We start from the raw sequence: 9,253 nt of genomic DNA on the forward strand, positions 1-9,253 counted from the left end.
TCAATTGCATATTGACGCTTTAATAATTGGTGTTTAATAATCCTTCTAACTCTTAACATTTCCAAATGTACATAATGTCATAACATTCGCTACAAGCTATACCTTTCCGAGTACTCAACCGATACTATTTCCTAACAACGTCTGCATAAAGTTAATGACTTGGGCATTGCCTTTGTACCCAATTTATGATTTAATTCCCATAAATGCACTATTTCCAATAAAGCCAAAGGGGTCCTTCGTTTTATCGAAAGATGGTCTAAGGCATTCACTGACCCTTATACCACAAAACCACTTTGTGTTTCTCATGTCCGGCCTATCTTGGGGTGTGGTCCTGTGTCTGGTCTCCTACTACCATCTTTGCGCTCCGTGAAAATAATTGAAAATAATTTGTTTCCAGTACATAACTATGATATATGTAAAAAAAAAATTATTTAGCGACATAAAATTCCAGGTATTTCAGGCTATAGGAAACATGTTTAAAGGTAGAAAATAAACTGTAAGTTCTGAGGAATTACGCCGCAGGCAAGCATAATTTGTTGTTGTAAGGCGAAGGAGGAGGATGGTAAAAAGGAGCTGAAGGGAGATAGGGTGGGGGAAGTGTGATTAAGCTTTCCTTTTTTTATGGGCAAAAAATTAAACTTCAACGAGGTGGAACGTTGTGAGTTGCTGCGGACACCGCAACTCTACGGTTATACCCGATACTAAGTCAGTATGGCTCTCCTCCGGCAGACGCCGCTAATATTGAACGACACGACAAAGAGTGCGTGCGAGAGAGACAGAAAATCAGTCTGAGCGTGACGTCGGGCGCTGCGTAGCCACTGCAAATTGATTTGTTCCTTTTGGCTATAAAAATGATCTGATCTGATCCAGATTCAGCAATCTAATCGATATGGTCATTATCTATGATTCTGCGTTTTTAGTTTTCTCAAATCTGCAATATTGTGGATGCAACAGATTTTCGTCCTTTGTGGGGGCGGATGGGGGTGGGGCGAAATTCTGAGATATACGTTTTATAGTGACATCTTAAAGGAGTGTGTGTACCAAATTTGGTTACTCTAGCCTTAATAGTCTCTGAGATTTGTGGTTGCCTCAGATTTTCGTCCTTTGCGGGGGCGGAAGGGGGTGTGGCGAAATTTGGACAGGAAACGGTCAAGGTCCGATATCACAGGAGTGTGGATACCAAATTTGGTTGTTCTGGCTTTTATAGGTTCTGAGATCCTTGAACTCATATTTTGCAATTGGCAAAACCGACCATGAAACCTGTGTGTTAGAGTGAGACAGAGCGAGAAAGAGTGAAATTGTTTTCGTGATTCTGGCTGTAATAATTATACGATCTGGTTCAGATTTTGCACTCTAGAAGATATAGTCAACTTCTACGATTCTGCGTTTTTAGTTTTCTCGTATCGTCAAAATTGTGGATGCCACAGATTTTCGCTCTTTGTGGGGGCGGAAGTGGGCGGGGCAAAGTTTTGAAATATTTTTGGAGCAGTGACATATCACAGAAGTCTGGATCCAAAACATCGTTGCTCTAGCTCTTATAGTCTTTGAGCATTAGGCGCTGAAGGGGACGGACAGACGGACAGACGGACGGACGGACAGACGGACAGACAGACATGGCTCAATCGACTCGGCTATTGATGCTGATCAAGAATATATATACTTTATAGGGTCGGAAACGATTCCTTCTGGACGTTACACACATCCACTTTTACCACAAATCTAATATACCCCAATACTCATTTTGAGTATCGGGTATAAAAATGCATTAAAAAAAAAGCATCTCCGACCGAAAAATATTTTCATTACTTAAAGTCTTAATAAACTGCGGTTTTTGGTTTTTTTTTTAGCATAGGCCAAAATATATTGAACAGTGCCCTTCCCTTCAAGTGAACGTTTGCATATTTTAGACTTGCATTGTTTTTTTAGTCCTAAGACAATATACAAATTTGATTTATTTATCAATTTGTTAACTCAATTAAGCTATAGTCCATCAATAAATAAATTCAGAATTATATACATATTAGTATTTACATATGGGAAATATTTATTTGTACATCTATACATATGTATGTACATACTATGTGTCTTTTTTTTTGAGAAAACCTAGCGCTGAAACTAAGGAAATTGAGGACCCGTAAAATAAAAATGACACAGAATTGGGTATTTTCATTGAAGCGAAAACTTCCATATCAATTTTCAATTTCAATTGTCACCATATGCTATCATCAAACCAATTGGAAAAAGATAAGTCCATAACTACTGGACAAAGAGGAAAATGAAAAACCAATTTCGGCAGCAATAGAAAGAGAAGTAAACAATTCAGAACCCCACATCGTCTGCATTCTGTCTGCACACCAAGGCGATTAGGATGGTTACGGGCCACGGCCACCTTGCCAAAGGAAAAAATACTGAGCTCGCATGGATAAGCTTTCGGATGGTAGCCTCAAAAACAAAAAAAACACTTGTCTACGACACGCACCGTGTTTATTCATTATACAAAATACATTTGTAAACAAAACTTCGTATAGAAATTAAAAACGTACAAAGCAAAAATTAAAGCAGCTTTATTTAACAAAATATTGTTATTACTATCCATCTTTACCCTTTATCTTTTGTCATTACATCTACATATCGCACCTACATATACATTTTCTCCCACAATTTACAGCCGTTAACCTCAGCAGTTCCTTTGTACACTTACACATACACAAGCTAGTCTATATCAGTTTAAATGTTATCATAATTGTAATAAGGATTTTAATAATAAACCAGGGCTGTGTGCTTTAATGCAAAATGTAAGTATAGAAAAATGTATGTGAAACTGTTTGCATCTGTATACGTTTGCATACGTTTGATATCGTATAAATGTAATGGTATCTTTCATTTCATGGAGTCTGGATCCAGTGAAACAAACGAAGCATTTACGATTTTGTGTCCCAGCTGCTGCCGCGAGGCTTCGTAAAAAGGGCCACGACCGCTAAACCAACAGAACACTCGTTCCGCCCCATATTTAAGACTTTTTGCGCGATTTTCCTGACGCTGCAATATTTTGGTCACAACTGGTCAGCAAGGACAGTGGACAGCGTAGCGACCGTCTGGCAAACAATTTACGAAATCGAACGGTGACGCATGCCAAAAAGTGTCGAAGAAAAAAATACATACATATGTATGTACATACATATGTGGGAATGGCATTGAAAAGTAGGAAGAACGCAAAGATCGGGAGTGTCGAATGCAGGATACCCGCAAATTAAAATTTATACATTTCGAGATACATAGTATATGTACATATGTATGTGTGTATTTATAGGCAAAACGGCGTAAAAAAGACTATCGTTAAAGGCATCATCTCAATACGTCTGTTGTACGTACACATACATATGTACGTCAAATACTGAGTATAACAAAAGGCATATCATATCCATGGAAAATTCGCACTTTCGTATATGAATATGTATGCATATTAAATTCATGTGTACTTTTATATTTTTTGACATATGTACATATGTATGTATGTACTGTGTACTCAAGTGGACATTCATTTTATATATTGCGCTGTATTATGTGAAAATTTAGTATGTACGAACATATGTATGTATATATGTATGTATAAAATGTATGTACGTATAAAATATACAATTTTATTTTACATGTTGGTTTATATGAAGAGTGGATAGTAAAGAATAATTTTCCTAATTTTAACTGTATTATGTAAAATTTTTCAAGAAGGTAGAAAAAATAAATTATTTTTAATTGCTGCAGTACTATGGTATTGCATCCTAAGATACATACATACATACATATGTAATTTATCTGAATTGGGGTATATTGGACTTGTGGTAAAAGTGGATGTGTGTAACGTCTAGAAGGAACCGTTTCCGACCCCATAAAGTATATATATTCTTGATCAGCATCAATAGCCGAGTCGATTGACCAATGCCTGTCTGTCCATCCGTCCCTATGAACGACTAGTGCTCAAAGACTATAAAAGCTAGAGCAACAAAATGTTGTATCCAGACTTCTTTGGTATGTCACTGCTTCAAAACTTCGCCTCGCCCACTTCCGCCCCCCAAAGGACGAAAAGGAGAATAACCACATCTTCTAGACTGCAGAATCTGAATTTGATCGTATTATTATAGCCAGAACGAAGAAAACAATTTAATTTTTTCTCGCCCTGTCTCTCTCTAACACACACGTATCATGGCCGGCTTTGCTTCGCGCAAAACATTAGCGCCTAGATCTCAGAGACCATAAGAATCTTGCCGAATCCGAATCAGATCGGATCATTATTATAGCCAAAAGTAACAAATCAATTTGCAGTGGCTACGCAGCGCCCGTCGACACGTTCTGAATGATTTTCTGTCTCTCTCGCACGCAATCTTTGTCGTTTAATGTAGCCATACTGACTATGTATCGGGTAAAAATGTAGAGTTGCGGTCGCAGCAGCAACTCACAGCGTTCTCCCTCGTTTTTACTTTCACCAATGAAGAAGCTTTAGATCTTGGGGATGAGCTCCCTAGAGTTTAGCACTATGTACGAGCCCACAGAGCTCTGGCATCAAAAGCACTTTTACTGATAGACTTGAACTTAGGGCTCAAACATTGTACAAATAATAAATTCGATTTTTATTCGTTAAGTTTTTTCACTAGCCATACTGGCCTTTTCGCTAAGCTGCAAAATGTGTTCAGGAAGTTAACAATTCTGCAAAGCTAATGAACGCCAGTAAAACAGTAATGTGGATGGGAAATGTAACTGCTTCACTAAGCAGTAGGCCAAATTAGTGGTCAGAGTGGATTGGCAGCAGACCTACAGCACGACATGTGCTGCCAACGTATGGTCCAGGAACAGAGTAAACTTCGGTAATAAAGTTTCAGGTGAAATGTCTCGACAACTGTTCGTTATGTCTTCTCCCAGGGTTATCTTCTCGAGAAACATAGGCTATTTTAACATATGCTCGTATGTATACGTCTTTATACTTGTACTTATACACGAGTAATGTATTATATTATTTACAGATCGACCATATATCATTACGATCATATAGTTACTTTAGCAATCCTCCAACCATTTTTCCAAAAATACTAACATTAAATTATTATTAAATAAAAATAAATTAAATTACTTAACAATGCTGGAAAATAGGATGGATTTAAGTGCTCCGATATTTGTCGCCGGTTTTTTTTAGTCAGTGTTGCTTATCGCTACTAGATAAGTATGTACATATATTGAGATATGGTAAAAATGGCTTTATAAAAACCGTAAATAACTGGCATCAGCTTGAAAGTTTGCACCGTCTGCTATAATTTTTATAATGGCGTATATATGTATGAATGAAAAGAATAGGTTTTTGCAGCAATTAACGTTTGTTAGATTTACTTAGCCTACGGTGTTCTTTTTGTGCTCAATCTTGCCAACACTCGAAATCAAGCCAAGCGTTGGGGGTCGGTTGCTTTTGACTGCTTCCTGTCAGTTGAATACTGTGCACCATTATGCTGCGCCCAATTATAATTATAATTGCACCATTTTAATTGCATTTTGTTAACTATTTTGCCAGCCATTTGCAGCATTCAAATGGCAAAGTTCATTTAACGTAAAAACGAAGAAAACTGTGCATATTCATATTAATGGGCTTATTAAATATATTTTAAAGAGCTGAAAATTACTAGAAAACTCGAGGAGAATCGAAAGCTTTGAATTTCAGAATATGCGGAAGCATAAAACAGTTTGTCCATCTTGATACATATAAACATTTTTAAATACATATTTTTTTTTTACATTTGTATCTATTATTAGCAAAGGGATTCTTCTTTTTGGATTTACGTTTTATAGTGATATCTAACAGGAGTGTGGATACCAAATTTGGTTACTCTAGCCTTAATAGTCTCTGAGATTTGTGGATGCCTCAGATTTTCGTCCTTTGCGGGGGCGGAAGGGGGTGTGGCGAAATTTTGACACAAAATAGTCAAGGTCCGATACCACAGGAGTGTGGATACCAAATTTGGCTGCTCTGGCTCTTATTGGTTCTGAGATCCTTGAACTCATATTTTGCAATTGGCAAAACCGACCATGAAACCTGTGTGTTAGAGAGAGACAGAGCGAGAAAGAATGAAATTGTCTTATTGATTCTGGCTATGATAATTATACGGCTCAGATTTTACACTCTAGAACATATAGTCATCCTCTACGGTTCTGCGTTTTCAGTTTTCTCGTATCTTTGAATTTGTAGATGCCACAGATTTTCGCCCTTTGTGGGGGCGGAAGTGGGCGGGGCAAAGTTTTGAAATATTCTTGTAGCAGTGACATATCACAGAAGTCTGGATCCAAAACATCGTTGCTCTTATAGTCTTTGAGCACTAGGCGCTGATGGGGACGGACAGACGGACGGACGGACAGACAGACAGGGCTCAATCGACTCGGCTATTGATGCTGATCAAGAATATATACTTTATGGGGTCGGAAACGATTCCTTTTGGACGTTACACACATCCACTTTTACCACAAATCTAATATACCCCAATACTCATTTTGAGTATCGGGTATAAAAGTTATGCGCAGAGTCACCAAATAGGGGATTTAAATTTTTTTTAAATTTTGGTGGTATGTTTCAGACTCTCAGCAGAAGGAAACGACCTACGCAAGCAGGCCTTCGACCTAATTCTTGTCTCGTTAGAAGTAAATTCAAAAGTATTATATTTTTCGCAAAGGGTAATCATTAGACCTCGGAATTTGCATATTTGCATATTTTTAAAGGATTAAGATAGAAAAATTCCGATGACACTAAAGTTCGTTTCATGAAAAGTAGATTTGAAAACGATCTGAATATTTTCATTTTTTGTTGCATATTTCCATGAAATGCATATGCATAATATATGCCAAAATATGCAAAGTATATGCAAATTATGCAAAACATATGCAAAAAAAAAAAATGCAACAATTTCCTATGTTAATCAAATCAAAAAAAATTTAAAATCGATTTAGAAGGTAGTATATGTACTTCAATACTTATTGAAATTTTATTAACTATTTTCTGCTATTAAATAAGATACTTAAAACATACGATATCATAAAGGCTTAAAATTTATTAGAAATAATTTGTATTGTAGTAAACAACTAAAATGTTCTCTAAATTATTTATTAAGAGGCTCTTTCAACGTGACAGGAAGTAATTGGAGCAAATTTATGTTTTATTATATTTTCATTTGTGACTGGTTCGATTCCAGACAGATCTTCAGCATTTAGATTTAATATAATATTTATTTTTGAAATGATTTTAAAATCAGGATTTCTTTTCAAATTGCTTCAAATTTATTTTTTCAATCCATTCCAAAATCACATTGACTTTGCTAATGGTAGCCCCTTCGCTTCCAATGCTGCTATTATTTCGGCAACTCTCTCGAAGTACGATGTTATATATATATATGCTTGATGTAGTTGTGGATTTTCTACCAGCTTAATGGATTCAGCATCTTCTGGGTTCAGTGTTTCAAGAACCTAAAATGCAAATTTTGAATCTTTTTTTTACCAAACTAAAATGTTTTTTTTTGTTGACAAGCATAGTACCTCTTTTATTCCCTCCATGTTATCTGCATAAAATGATGCCGCCTTCAACCATGTACCCCATCTGGCTATGATCGGTTCTGGTGGTAACTCCTTATTGAGTATTTTTAGCGTTGTACTCTAAGCGGAGCTTTGATGAAAATTTTGTTCACACAGGATATAAACGAGTTAGCGACATGAAACGATGTTCTTACTTTTTTAGCTATTAAATTTAATCCGTCTGGTAAACAAGTAATATGTATGAGATTCGGATAAAAAACTTTTAAATTTTTACCAGCTTTTATCATATATGCCGCAGCATCAGTTAAGAGTAACAAAACTTTTCACTCATTCCCGTGAGGCCGCAATATACGAATGCTGTCGTTCACAAATCGAGAAACAGTTGCATTATTTACTTCTTCCAACTGTTTACAGGACAAATAAAATGAGGATGAAGATTCCTTTTCGCTTAATGTTCCTACAATCAAATTTCCGACATATGAGAGGATTCTAAACCATTAAAAGCGTTAGAACGTACGCAAAAGACTGAATAATGAAAATTCACCTTTTTGTCACAAGTAGCACAAATTATATCGTTTCCAACAATTTTAAAACACTTTTCAGAAAGGCTGTTAAACCATATTCCTAACCAATTTCTTTTGTACCTGTTGATTTTCGGCATTTCACTACACTTCACTTCAAAGACTGTAGAAAAGTAAAGCAAACGCGCAAATCAATAGCTTAAAATAACGCCAGAGATCAAACTGACAAGAAATTACAGTAACAATATATTACAGAGAGACTTCATATAAAGAAGCTGCACATCTTTGGTGCTCTGATTTAAAGTCGGGCTTGCGATAAGAACAATACAACAATATATGGTAGAGCGTTGGACAAGGCAAAGTAGTATTGCTTTAATTCTTCGATGAAATTCGTGTCCATATATTTTGCATATGTTTTGCATATTTTCGATATGCATTCAAATTCGTTATATTTGAATGATCAAACGTCTAAATAAAAATGTTGGTAACAATCTGATGAAAATATGCAAAATCCGCGATCTAGTAATCATCAATCTTTGACTTTTCTCCGTTAACGGTATCTGTGCAATTTGTCGGGTCTGTCCGTTTCTACGAACTTGTATCTTGACTAGAATTTATCATGGACATCACATCATCATCATCTAATTTGGTGCCTGGAATCGTTCCTAGTGTTCATGTCAAACCGAGTTTGGAACCTGAGCAATAATAAATAATTATGAATGATTCTTATGCAGTCGGAAACGCTTCATTTCAGCTGCTATATATGTATGTACTTATATAAATCTTCACGCACTTATGTATATATGTATATGTATATAAATATGGTACATATATAGAAATTGTTAGATATCTTGCTTACTGAGATTGAACATATGTACACACATATGTTATGTGCCATATAAGTATGTATGTACATATATGCTTAACACAATCAGAATCAAAGAATTATCCAGCTCTCAAAAACTACACACTATTGGAGTGTATAATCCATTTTTTTTTTTTTTTAAGTTAACGCTCAGTGCCCGCATTTAGTTTCTTATCTATTGTTTTTGTTTCATTTAGAATTTTTATTATGAAGCATGAAACAATTTCATCCGTTTGGTTTTGAATTGCATCTGACAGTGGCTTTTGTTGGAGAAGCTGCGTGATAACATCCCGCCATCCTCTCGTAGCCA

The sequence above is a fragment of the Drosophila pseudoobscura genome, chromosome 4, assembly GCF_009870125.1.
Source record: "Drosophila pseudoobscura strain MV-25-SWS-2005 chromosome 4, UCI_Dpse_MV25, whole genome shotgun sequence".
Classification (NCBI taxonomy): domain Eukaryota; kingdom Metazoa; phylum Arthropoda; class Insecta; order Diptera; family Drosophilidae; genus Drosophila; species Drosophila pseudoobscura.